We start from the raw sequence: 14553 nt of genomic DNA, 5'->3' as shown, positions 1-14553 counted from the left end.
TTGTCTCCATAACACTAGCATGTGGTAAGCTTCTTGCAATTAGTTGTCTTGAATTATCACTGAGCTATCAGAAGGGGTTTCTTCATGGCTTTAGCTATTATGTGTGCCTTTTCCAAAGATTATAACTTGGAAATTGTTCAGTCAGTCAACTTTACTGACTTTTAATAAGGATCCTTTACTAGGTAGTGCAGTAAGATCAGTTAGTTTGGAACTTCAAAAGTCTATAACAAATTCTTCCATAACATATAGAATTGAAGGGCACTTGGATTCAGGTAGCACACATAGCAAAGGATTAATTCAGAGGTTTGTTGGGGAAGTCCTTTTCTCCAATTCTTGGGTCCTTGAGAAGTTGTGCTTAAGTGTGGTATGGATTCTTTTCTGATTTCCCTGAAAAGCAATGAATTTAATCTATCTTGGACTACCTGTAAGTAAATACTTCCCCCATTGACTTGTGAGCACCATTTAAACAGTCAATTAGTATATATTAAGCTCTGACTGTGTGCCAGACTTTATGTTAAATGCTAGAGAGAGGAAAAGAGGCAAAAGCCAGTCCCTTTTTTCAAGGAACTCACAATCTAAAGTAGCATTTAGACAGGAAATCGGGACCTATTGTTGGCTGAAGAATGATTTTAGGGCACTGATAGGAAAATTGGAAGTCCAACATGCTTTGCATCCTTTAAAGCTATGAAGTCTTTCTCCAGTCAAAGGAGTGGGTTAGGCCACTTGCTCAAGGCCAAAATCTGATCCTCTCCTCCTTTCTCTATTTGATGTTATATCTTCCAAGGGAATTTAGCTAGCACTGAACATTCACTCTAATTTCTGAAACAGTATCTCTGTCCAGCTAAATTGATGCTCTTATACAGATCCAGAGAGTGGAATAAAAGCTCAAAGCCAATTTGGAGCAAATTTCTTGTCTGGAATCTATTTCATTCCACAAATGTTTTTCAAAATCTTGTCTCATTTATTCTAAGAGCCTTCCTAGAATTTCAAGTTCATTTTCAACTTTGATATTCTGCAAGTGGAATTATCCTCAAGTTGGCAAGGGATAGGAGGAGAAGACAAGTCAAAGAGAAGATAGTTGTACTCCTCAATTTTCTCTTCTGTTTCATTGGAATCTGTGCTGACTTAAACATCTGCAGTGCAGAAGTAGGATCTGCTCTAAAAGAGAAACACAAATAGTCATAGTTCTAGATTACTGACCATCATCAACTGGACTGATCTTGGGGTTTGTTTAAAGGCGCATTTGTTTAAGATCACCATTGCCATTTCTAGAGCAGAAGATGGGAAAATGAAGAAATAAAAAGCTTTTTCCTGTTCTCTTATGTATCATTTCTTGTAGCCTTATCCACTGACAAGCCTTGGGTTGGAATCTCAGCGCAGACACTTTGTGATCATGGCAAATCTCTGAATGTCCCCGAGTCTGTTTCCTCAGGTAATACATGGGAACAGTGATTTTTTTAGTATTTATGTCCCAGTTTGAGGTTGGAAATCAAATGACATAATAGGCATAAAATACATTTGCATATGCTCAAAGAATCTTCCTGGTGGTCGCATTTAGCACTTGGCATTCTTATTTCCCTTGAGCCTCACAAGAAGCCTGTTCCACAGATGCTCTCACAGTCTCCCAAGAGGAGGCTGTGACCTGAATTTAGAAGAAATATTGCAATTCAGATATTTCACATATTTAAAGACCTGATGCATATCATTCAGAATATTCCATTTGATTCTCTCTTTTTGATTTCACAGAACTTCTCTCCTTGATCACACACTTTCCCTCTCCCCAGAGTAAATCTCTAGGCGTAATGAGTTACCATCTGGAAATTTTTACATTCACACATGTACACATATATCCATCTACATACACATATAATACATCTATTGCACACAAATGTATGTATTTTATATGTATGTTTATGTATGTGTATATATTTATTGTATATGTATGCATGTATATGTATGTGTATTTATATACATATATACTTTTTGTATAGATGTATATATCCACCTCTCTATATATTTATATATACATCTATCTTTCTATCCTATGTGTGTTTGTGTGTGTGCATAAAGACAGTTATGTCTAATTGTCTGTTCATATGCATATACATAAATACAGATTAATGCCAAATATACATATTTGTGTGTATTCATATAGACAAGTATATCTAAAGTGTGTCTTTATATGTATATACATGTATACAGATGAATGTGTCAATATTTACACATGTGCATATGTGCATCATGCCCATATATAAAATTGTGTGAATTTTTACATTTAAGCTACATACATATTTGCAGCTAGTGGTGCAGTAGATAGATAACAACACCTTAAATCAGGATGATCATCTTCCTAAATTCAAATCTAGACTCAGACACTTATTAGCTGTATGACCCTGCATTAATTACTTAACCCTATTTGTTTCATTTTCCCTACGTGTAAAATGAGCTGGAGAAGGAAAGGCAAACCACATTCCAAGAAAACTGCAGGGGGGTCATGAAGAAGAGTTAGACATGACTGATATGACTGAACAACAATATACTGGAAGCTTTTTGTTATTCAATATAATGCATTAACTGAAATGTATTTCTGCCAAACTTCTTTTTAACTTTCCCATTATTTCTTAGGAAATAAGTTGTCCTCCTTATAGTTTAAATATTTGAGTCTATAAAAGATAGGATTCTCTATGTGGTGACTTTGGGGTATTATTTATCTAGTGTGATCTATACTTTTTTTCTCTTTTTAATTGTGGCAATCACTTTATTAAAAGAGATGACTGATCAGGCATCTGCAGTGGTGACTTCCTCTTTTGGTTCAATGCTGATAGAAATGATCGGTTTAACAATTCCAGAAGAACTGTGCAACTCAATACAGTGTTTGTGAATTTTCATCTGGGATGATCGTGATTGAACCCTCATTGCAAGGAATTTTTCTAGTTGTGATTTGAATGTTTCAGTGGACATTCGAACAGGTCCCTTCACTTTCGATTTCTTTTCTTTGGCTCCTCTTATTAGGTCAGCACACACTTTCTCAAGTGATTTCACATTGTGGCTGGTGAGGATGATGCAGAGTGGGTGAATGGCCACTTTGGGCTCTACCAGTGTATTGCTGATGTTTTTGAATGTCATGGCAGTGGAACTGCTGTGAATAAGGAGGAGAGGCAAGGACCACCATCCACACATGGCTGCAGTAAGGGTACCTTCTTCACCAAAGAGTCCACTTTTTCTCTTTTAACCAATAATAAGTACTTGGGGTGTTTACTACATTATATTATACTTTTTATATTCCCTTTATAGTCTATGTATTTCTTTAATTTGATATAGTGGATAGAATGCTGGTCCTGTAATAAAGAAAACTGGGTTTAAATGCAAGCAGATACTTATCACCTGTGTGACCCTTGACAAGTCATTTATATGTGTCTCAGTTTCTTTGTTGCTAAAATAATAATAGCATCTACCTCCCAAGACTGTTTTGAGAATGAGCAAATATATGTTAAGCACTTTGAAAACTTTAAAGTGCTGTACAACTGTGATCTGTTATCAGTAATTACATAAACTGATCTATATCCTCATTAATTTAATTTTGTTGTTAATATCATCCAGCATGTTTCCCATTGTGGGTTTCCCTTCTGGTAAAAATGTTCTGTATTTTTCTTGAAGATTTTGAATTTTAATATGATTACTGAGAAGGAAAGCCAAAGTCATTCCAACCATATCACATGACTTAGGGCACAGAGAAGAAAAAACTGAACCTAATTTAGCTTCACTAACCAATTGAATGATTACATATAGAATGATGTATTGAATTTATCTTGCCATCATTACATATGCATAGTATTCATCATGTGGGAAAGGATTGCTTCCTTTGGTTATTTCTAAAAGACTAGACTCTAATCCAACAAAATCCAAGTGCATTTATATCAATAACTTCCTTGATTCTGAGAAATTTATTGGATTTGTTCCCCACATACTATTTCACACTTGATTTTTGTATACAGAGATCATTTGTCCTTGAAAATGGAACAGACTAACATCTTATACATTGTTTAATACAGTCATTGAATTCAAAATTACCCTTTAAATATTTACTGACTATAACACTGAACAAGCCACCTAACACCGCTCAATCTTTTTCCTCTTTCTTAAAATGAAAGGGATGAAAAAAAAAAAAAAAACACCCTCAAGGCCTTTCAAGCTTTAATCTTATTATTATCCTATTATTTAGGGTTATAATCTTGATGACCATTCTAGGGATGGGGGTCAGTCTATAGTTGGCTGGAATATAGTTTTCATGGAGGAAATGTAAAACATCAATTTAGAAAGATAGGTTAGGAATAGATTATTGAGAGTTTAAAGGATAAAAGGAGAAATGGTGACCATGCAAACAGTAGTGAAAGTAAGGGAAGACAATAGTTGATGAAGTGATAAAAAAAAAAAAAAAACATGATTTTTAATCATAACATCTGGGTTCAAATCCTGATGTGGCTCTTTTTTATGTATATATGTTCTTGACTTATGGTAGAACCTTTCAAGCTCATACAGCCACAAGCAGACACTACAGTACCTTGATCCCAACATAATGATGTCATTTTGGTTCTCTTGAAACATTAAGAACAACAACTAATTAACCTCTTGGATTCACTTTGAATCATAAGATCTTCAGATCTTATACCAAGATTTCCATTCATTTCCTTCAAGTTTCAGTTCAAACACTGCCTCTAATCTAACACCTTTCCAGATTCTCGTGTTAGTGTCTCTCCCCAAATTAACTTATATATGTGATATTTACTTAAGTGTGGGCATGTATATGTGTGTATATGCATTTATATATTTATGTGTCTACATACATATCTACGTAGAAGGTTCATTCTATTACACCATGACACCATGGATCTTCCAGGTCTTCATAGGAAATAATAGTTTACAAATGTAATCTACATCAGATCCCTTTAAAATGCCTGCCTGTTTAAAAGCTTTAATTTGTTCAATAATATAGAAGAATGATTATTTCTTTTGTGTGAGCATTCTTTAAACCAAATCAGATGACCATTTCTCACTTCTGCACTCCCCTGCACTCCACTTAACTCATCTACTAAAAAGAGAAGTTAGAAAAAATGACCTTTGGATTTTAGGTACTTAGTGAGAGAATAAACGCAATAAATTTCCTATTTGGAGATTTGCTAGCCCTATGTAAATTAAGATAAATTTGAGTGACATCAGATTAAAGTAAGATACACTTAACAATGCTTTGGTTAAATTTCAAGCAATAGGTTTTCCTTTATTTTTTTAAAAAAAAAGGAGGTTTACAAAAGTGTCCATTTGCAGGGACTATCACCCATAACAACTCCTCTTCTTTATAGATCGAAGGAATACACTAGGACTGTGGTTTGGGTAGGCTGTCACCACAATATTTATCAAGGAAAAAACATATAAACAAGCATAAAAAACATTAAGAAAATCAACGTTAAAAGATTACAAACTCTCATGTATTGAAATGAACAAAATAATTGTTTGTGAGAATATATGCTCCATATGATGTCATCTAGAACCTTTGGCAACTTATTATAAAGGATATAGAATGAGAGTGTCATCAGGAAACAAAATCCATTTCCATCTGATGTTTACTGAAGACACTTAAGGGAAATATGCCCAACCCAGATAAGCTTTATAAGGCAGAGGGTGAAAAATTAATGAAACTAAGGTTTCACCTTAGACGATTTAAAGTCTGAAAGCGGTGGGACAAGATGGCTCACATCCCAGAAATAGAGGAGAAAAGTGGCCAAAGAACCAAAGTCTCCTTAGTAGAGAGCTATAACAAATGACAGAACAAAGCTATCTACAAATGGCAAGGAAATTCTATTGATGGCCAATGGATAAGAAGGCTAGTAGAAAAAAATGAAGAAGCACAGAATATGTCTTTGAATCATAAGTGATCTTCAGGTTCATCTTATACCAAGATTATGGTCAAACAGGTGAAATATAACAGAGCCAAGATTTGAATTCAAATCTTTTTTTCTCCAGATCTAAGCCTCCATTCATTATAACATGCTGCCTTTCAAATTACACAATTAGTTAATGAAAAAATGGAGAGTACAACCTAGCTTTCTAGACTACCAATTGAAGGTTCATTCTATTATACCATGATACCATGATATCTTTCAGGTCTTCATAGGAAATAATAGTTTACTAATGTAATCTACATCAGATCCCTTTAAAATGCCTGCCTGTTTAAAAGCTTTATTTGTTCAATAATATAGAAGAATGATAATTTCTTTTGTGTGAGCATTCTTTAAACCAGATCAGATAACAATTTCTCACACCTTAGTAAATAATTTGTGCAATTGTTAGGTCTATATCTACCTATCTATTTATCTATCTATATACATATATACATATTCATACATATGTACCTGTATATGAAAGAGCTCTCAATGTCAACTATCCCATGATGACCCTCAGCACTTAGTAAAATCTTTCATTTCCTTCAAGTTTCAGTTCAAATACTGCCCCTAATCTAACACCTTTTCAGATTCTCACATTAGTGTCTCTCCCCGAATGAGCTTATATATGTGATATTTACTTAAGTGTGTGCATGTATATGGGTGTATAGGTGTTTATATATTTATGTGTGTATATATATAAATGTGTTTACTGTGTTTATGTGTATTTGTCTATGTGTATATATGTTTCCATATATGTGTGTGTATATCCACACACACAATTTCCTTTCAATTGAGTATAAGTCATTTGAAGTCAAGAATTGTTTCAACCTTTCCTTTTCTCTTCCTCCATTCCTCTTTTTTCACTTTATTGCTCCCTTTCTTCTCCCTCTGAATCCTCAAAGCTAGTACAGTGACTATGATTAAAAAAAAAAAGTATGACTAGACTTCTGATTTCATTAATTTCAAGAATTCCCACATGAGGTACCTTCCTCTACTAGTTCAGATTATAACCTTCTCTGCAACTCATAATATTAAGGACTTGCCCAAGGTCATACTCAATGTCAGAAACAGCATGTTAAACCAAATTTTCTGGTTACAATATTTGTTTCCTCCCCACTGTCATATTACCTCTCACTATGTTAGAAGAACTAAATTAATTTTTATTGAATTTACCTGAATTGAATGATAGAAAGTATAATACATAATCAATGTCAATTGCTTTTGCTTTGAGCTTAGCAGGAAAAATAATTCTAGCCATTTAGTAATAAATTTTGTTGATTTTCAAGTTTCTTAATAGAATTCTCAAAAATGTCTTCCAAGTACCGAATTGTCTAAAGAGCTTATTGTTTCACTTATTAATGTACCTCTTTTGCATTTGTATATTTTCACATTTTTCTTCCTAATTAGGCAGGAGCCCTTTGGCCACTTACAGATAAATATGCTTATATGTAAATATAAATGTTTCCACAAGTGAAATCCAATTATAAAATCCTCTATTGAATTTCTCTAAAACTTTTGTTCTGTCTAATTTGGAATCACTTACCATTGCTTACCTGGATATGAGATCTCTGAAACTCAAAAGTAATAAACTTTTTTTTTTTAAGGGGGGTTGTTATCCACATTAAATTCTAACCAATATAATGTTGGATTTACTCCAAAAAAACAGGATAGCCCTTCTTTGAACTTTCTTATCACCATTTTGAACAGTTGTGTTAAATACAACATATTTGATTAGTGATTGATCTTTTGTGTGTCTGCATGGTAACCTGTGATACTTTCTGGGGAAAATGAGCTAGAGAACAGTCTCCCTGAATCTTAGTATTTCTTTAGCAAATGAGGTATGGCTTTTTTCTCTTCTTTGCCTTAATCTCTTTGGGAAAATAGAAAAAAATACTGTAATTACAAGCATGGTTGAGTTTATGACCATCACACACACATACATATTCCTTAACTCTTGACCTCTGCCCTAGCAGTTTTCTTCACACAAGCAATTCTTTATTTCTATAGTCTACTTCTCCTTTTGAATTCTTGACTGTTATAGAGCAATTTTAGATCTAGAATTATAGATGCACAGACATAGAAAATGGCATACACATCCTTGTTGTCTTGTACAGTGAATATGTACTTTGGTCAAGCCCTAGTGTTATCTTACTCAAGAAGGCAAAGGAATTATAGGACAAGATGTCAGAAGCTATAGCCAATTATACAAATGAGTGCTATGTTTCTCCCACTCTGAGGCAGCCTCTGAACAGCAGATAAAAATGAGGAAACCCTTCACCTTTGAGCTTGTATTACCTTATCAATATAAGTGATTGAGTTATATAAGTTCTGGGAAAAGACCATAAAAATGATTAGAACTTTTTTGTTTGGCAGAGAAATACAATTCTAGAAAGTTTTGTTTCCTTGTTTATTTTCTTAGTTTACTTTTATTATTTTTTGATATTGTGTCTCTGGAAATTTTTTGGTGTCATGTGTTATAAATTGCTTTATTCTTAGGAAAAGAGAACAACAAAGGGCTAGGCAGAAGAAACTCTTTCTCATAGTTACTGGTCACTCTAACAACTCTTTCAGCACTCTCTCTTGATTCTGCAAGTGTCTACATTAGGAATTTATAGCAACCTGAGAAGTAGAATTGAAGTCCAAGTATGAAGAAACCTGTAGCCAGAAGAAGTCTCAATCCTCAAAGCTAAAAATTATCTGTAATTCATATACTACATGAACATCTTTAATCCACAAATTTATTATAGGACAGTTATTAAGGTAGGTATTGGAGATGTAACTACAATAAGAGAAGATAATATGTATGTGTGGATATACATATATGAGTGTATGCATGCAAAAAAAAACAAAGATAAGGAAAACAAAGTTTTGGAATAAATGGAACTAAAATAAAATTCTTGCTGAGAAATTGGATAAATGTGTGTGTCTACATATGTGTGTGTGCATTTACTGATATATATTCTTTACCTTAAAAATCATATAGAAATTGTTTAATTGTAGAAATCTTAACTGTAGTTTTTGTTGTTGTTGTTGTTTGTTTGTTTGTTTGTTTGTTTCCTGAGCTTGAAGATAGTTCTTTTTTATCCTTCATTTTTGAAGAAAACTAATGATATCAAGGGCAATGTCTTGACTTGTGAATCAATTGAATTTAAGTGAAGCAGAGTTGTACAAAATCATCAGCTTCATTCTGACTCCCAGAGTCTTTGAAACCCAGTGGCAAGACAAAAATCAGGATGACTGGTGATGACCAGGGATGCAGTGGATGACCTTGGAGTGTTTGATGTCTGATCAACCTCTAAATACTCTACAATGCCTTCTTTAGCCACCTTTATGGCTATTAAAATAAGTTGGTCTCATTTAGTCCACCCATTCTGCTGGGAGAAAGCCTTCACATGCCTGGGATGAATAAATCTTTAACTCACTGATGGATGTGAGACATGTTAGTTACCCTCATCCGGCTTAGCCCTTTTGCTGAGATATTTTATTGGAGTATGATCACCATACCTGCTACAGCTTCTTGAAGCCACAAGTGAGAGTTGAGTGAAAAAAAAAAAAAGGAACCAAAGTTGGATGAGCAGCCCTGAAAAGGGTTTAGCAAAACCTCATACCAGATATATGAGTTTTCCCATTATACTCCATCTGTATGGACTGGTTGAGACATGAAAATTTATTAATTTTAAGTGACTTTAAAAAAAATTCTTAGTATAAAAATGAGGATTAATTGTAAAAATCTTTATGCAACAGTAATAAGTAAAATTTTGACAAAATTATACAAATTCTGGGTTTCAGAATAGTTTAATATGAAAGGGATGTGTAAGAACTGGCAAAGTCACCAGAGCATGTGATAGAGACTCCTATTAATTTGAAAGTGCTATTTAGTCACATTTTCTAAGTGAGCATAATTCCTAATTCTTAAGAGGTAATTTTGGAAATTATATTTATTCTTTTACAGCTCAATACAAATATGTGCATTTTAACTGAAAAGAAGCTCTTTTTAAGCTGAGGTCTAAACTTCTTTTGTAGTTATGTAGTTGTACAGAGACTATATCGGGAATACCTAAAGGCCGACTGCCTTCCTGACTGAAACTATTCTCATGTATATGAGATTTTATTTGAATATAATCTTGGATGGTGAGAAATATGTAGCTGACATTTTTGAGGATTTTGTAGAAAGCAGCTGTTGTGCCCCAGTGGTACAAACAATGAGAAGAGGCTATTTGGAATTATAGTTAAGGGAATTGTTAATGAAAAGATCTTGGTTTGTCATGACAAATTCAGCGTAAACATCCCAATTTATTTTAAGATCTTGAAAATTTAATGAACTCTTGATCAAATAGTGCTTTGGATTTTGTCTGTCATTGGTTCATGCACTATTCATGGATACCGTGCACATTATTTTGTGATCATGGGATAAGCATGCACTTTTAATGAGCTGTAACAAATATGGCTGGTACAAATGCATGCCCTGATAAATATTGCATATGTGCTTCATAAGAGAGATCCTTCTTGGAAAAAGTCTTGATCCTTACTTTGACAGTACTGAAAATGCTGTCCACCAAACCAGTTCTGTTGTCAAATTTGGACATTCCAAAGTTCACTTTTCCCATGACTTGAAAAGTTTCAGATGCCTTTTGATAGCTGTGACAATAGGCCCTAAGCATTCTTGGCATTGCTAGACTATGTGTCCATCTTTTTTTCCCCTCAACAACACTTCATAAGAACAATTATTAAAGATTTTAAGTCATCCTAAAAGACCTCAAAATGTTATTCTAAAAGATGAGACTCAGGAATAAATCAGATTAACACAGACTTCCTTTAGAGAGTAGTTGAAGCATGTTTAAATGAACTCCGATTCTCTTGAACAATGACATCAAAATTCAGAGAAATGCAAATTAAGACAACTGAGATATCGTTACACACCTGTCAGATTGGCTAAGATGACAGGAAAAAATAATGATGAATGTTGGAGGGGATGTGGGAAAACTGGGACACTGATGCATTGTTGGTGGAGTTGTGAACAAATCCAACCATTCAGGAGAGCAATCTGGAATTATGCCCCAAAAGTTATCAAACTGTGCATAACCTTTGATCCAGCAGTGCTACTACTGGGCTTATACCCCAAAGAGATACTAAAGAAGAGAAAGGGACCTGTATGTGCCAAAATGTTTATGGCAGCCCTGTTTGTAGTGGCTAGAAACTGGAAAATGAATGGATGCCCATCAACTGGAGAATGGTTGGGTAAATTGTGGTATATGAATGTTATGGAATATTATTGTTCTTTAAAAAAATGACCAGCAGGATGAATACAGAGAGGCTTGGCGAGACTTACATGAACTGATGCTAAGTGAAATGAGTAGAACCAGGAGATTATTATATACCTCAACAATGATACTGTATGAGGATGTATCCTGACAAAAGTGGATTTCTTTGACAAAGAACTGTTTGCATTTTTATTTTTCTTCCCGGGTTATTTATACCTTTTGAATCCAATTCTCCCTGTGCAACAAGAGAACTATTTGGTTCTGCACACATATATTGTGCTTAGGATATATTGTGATCTATTTAACATGTATAGGACTGCTTACCATCTGGGGGAGGGGGTGAAGGGAGGGAAGGGAAAAATCAGAACAGAAGTGAGTGCAAGGGATAATGTTGTAAAAAATTACCTTGGCATGGGTTCTGTCAATAAAAAGGTTATAATAATTTAAAAACAAAAACAAAACAAAACAATAACAACAATAACAACAACAACAAAAACAAACAAACAATGAGATCAAAATGTCCAAAAGTCCTATCAATCAATCAAAAACTTTCATTAAGACTTTGTCCCTATGCCAACCACTGGGATTATAAAGGGAAAAAAAAAAAACAGCTTGCCTTCAAGAAGTTGAAAATCGAATGGGAGAAAGCACATATAAATATTGAAAAATCAATAAGTCTAATTCAAAGTTAATGAATATTTATTAAGCACCACAGTGCTCCAGGCATGCTAACCCTCAAGAATACAAATACAGCCAAAAAAAAAAAAAAAAAGAAAGAAAGAAAGAAAGAATGAAAAGAAAATTCCTGCCTTTGTGGAGCTTACATTCTAGTGGGGGAAGAAATATATACAAAATATATCCAAGATTGTTTGAGGAGAAAATTCAGTAGCATCTGGGAGTGGACCAATGAAAGGCTTCATAGAGAAGGGAGTTTTAAAGTGATTTTTGAAAGAAACCAGAATTCCAAGAGGTGGTAATGAGACCAGAGTGGATTTGAGGCAATGAGTTTCATTCAAAGAAAAAGTTTGTAGAGCAGCTTCCCTTAATTTTTTTTAAATAGCATATATAACAAAGGAGGAAATTATACTTGCAAAAATACCACTATTCTGTGAGTTTATGTTGTTGTATAATGAAGTATGTACCAAGATTTTTAAGGAGTGCATTTTGATTGACATTGTCTTTGGGAACTATAGCACTTGCCTGATCATGGAGCTTGTTAGACAATTTAATTGCATTAAGTTTGGAGAAGCCAGGTGTATAGTATAAACTGTTTTGCACTTGGTAGCAGATGCTCTAAATTGGAATACCCCAGGGCTGTGGCAAACCCGTCAAGGCACACCACTAATCTGAACCTCAGCTGTGTCTTTTTTGTAAAATGAGATGATTTTTATGACACAAATATGGTTCAGACACCTAAACCAGGAAGAGTATAAACTTATTGATGCAAAGAATTTAAATAAAATGCTAGCAAAGAGACTGTCATAAATGTGCACTATCATCAATGTTACAACCATACTCCAAACACAGCTGAGATTTATACCAGAAATGCCAGATCTAGGTCTATATTAGGAAGAACTATCAGCATAAGAGACCATATCAATAAAAAGAACTAATTATAACATATGATTGCTCAGCAGTTCAGAGAAACAAATATTTTGCTAAAATACAGAACTCATTTCTTTTTTTTTTAAATGGTGAAAATCATAGGAATAAAAGAAGTTTTTTTGGGGGGAGCAGCTAGGTCACATAGTGGATAGAGCACCAGCCCTGAAGTCAGGAGGGCCTGAGTTCAAATGTGCCCTCAGATACTTAACAATTCCTAGCTGTGTGACTCTGGGCAAGTCACTTAACTTCAAATGCCTCAGCAAAGAAAAAAAAAAAAAAAGAATTTTTTTTCTTATCAAAAATCAAAAAAGCATTATATGTAATGGGAATAAGGTAGAAGCATTCTCCATAAGATCAGGGAAGAAACAAGAATGTGCATTATCACCATTATTATTCAATATTGTATTAGAAATGCTAGCTTAAAAATAAATGTATTGAAGGAATTAGAATAGATACTGAGGAAACAAAACCATTACTCTTGGCAGAAGATATGATAATGAACAGAAAATCCTAGAGAATCAACTAAAAAAAAAACTGTGAAAAAATTAATAACTTCTGCAAAGTTGCAGAATATAAAATAAATGCAAAAAAATCAGCATTTCTATAACCAACAAAGTTCAGTAGAAAGAAATAGAAAGGAAAATTCAATTTAAAATAAATGCAGAAAATATAAAATGCTTGAGAGTCTACCTCCTAAGATAAACCTAGAACTATATGGAGATAATGATAAACCACTTTTCACACAAATAAAATCAGATCTAAATAATTAGAAAATATCAGTTGTGCATGAGTAGGCTGAACCAATGTAATAAAAAAAAATGAGAATTCTACCTAAATTGCTTGTTTTGTATCACACCAATAACCTTTTTTTTTTTTTCATAAAGCTAAAAAGTTTAAGAAAACTCATCTAGAACAAGCTAAGATAGAAAACAACAAGGGAATCAATAAAACAAATGTGAAAGAAAGTGGCCTACCAATACCAGATCCCAAATTGTATTACAAAGTGATTATCATAGATCAATGGAATACATTAGACTCACATTTAGATACAATATTGAAAAACCCAGGATGAAAGGTAAACTTTTAAACAATGAGCAAAAAACAAAAACAAAAAAAAAAGAGTCCAAACCACAGAAAATTATGGGGACAACCGTGAAGATCAAAATACAAATGCAAAAGAAAAAAGCAATATGAAAATGCCTACTTGTAAAGCCTCAAAAGGGAGTATGAATTCATCTCAAGTCCTAAAAGTCATCTTGGAAAACCATTTTTAAAATCAAGTAAGAAAAATAGGAGAAAAATGAGAAAAGAAATGAGTTACGCAAGAGAATTATGGGGGGGGGGGTGCGAGAAATCAACCACTTTGAAAAGGAAGCAGAAAAATTGAATGAAGAAAACAATTTCTTTAAAAAATAGAATTGGCCAAATGAAAAGAAAATCTTCTAAAGCAAACAAATTCTTTAAAATTAGAATTAGACAAGTGAAAAAGGAGGTATAAAAGCTAACTAAAGAAAATAATTCCTTAAAAATTAAAATTGGGCAAGTAGAAACTAATAACCACATGAGAATCAAGAATCAAACAAAAAAAAAAGAAAGAAAAAAGAAAGAAAATACAAAATAGCTGATTGTAAAAATAACTGTCTTGGAAAATAGATCCAGGAAAAACAATTTAAGAATTAATGGATCACTAAAATCTATTATCAAAAAGATCCTGAATAGCATCTTTCAAAATTGTGTATAATGAAAGC

The 14553-nt window shown here is 33.5% G+C and overlaps 1 pseudogene; it reads right to left on the bottom strand.

Moving 5' to 3' along the window:
- Window positions 1–2778: 2778 nt before the first annotated feature.
- Window positions 2779–3126, bottom strand: LOC127547209 (40S ribosomal protein S20-like; annotated as a pseudogene).
- Between the last annotated feature and the right edge of the window lie 11427 nt (window positions 3127–14553).

The sequence above is a fragment of the Antechinus flavipes genome, chromosome 2 (assembly GCF_016432865.1).
Source record: "Antechinus flavipes isolate AdamAnt ecotype Samford, QLD, Australia chromosome 2, AdamAnt_v2, whole genome shotgun sequence".
Taxonomy (NCBI): Eukaryota; Metazoa; Chordata; class Mammalia; order Dasyuromorphia; family Dasyuridae; genus Antechinus; species Antechinus flavipes.
Note: the sequence above shows the minus strand (reverse complement) of the source record. Positions and strands in the feature narration are given on the sequence as shown.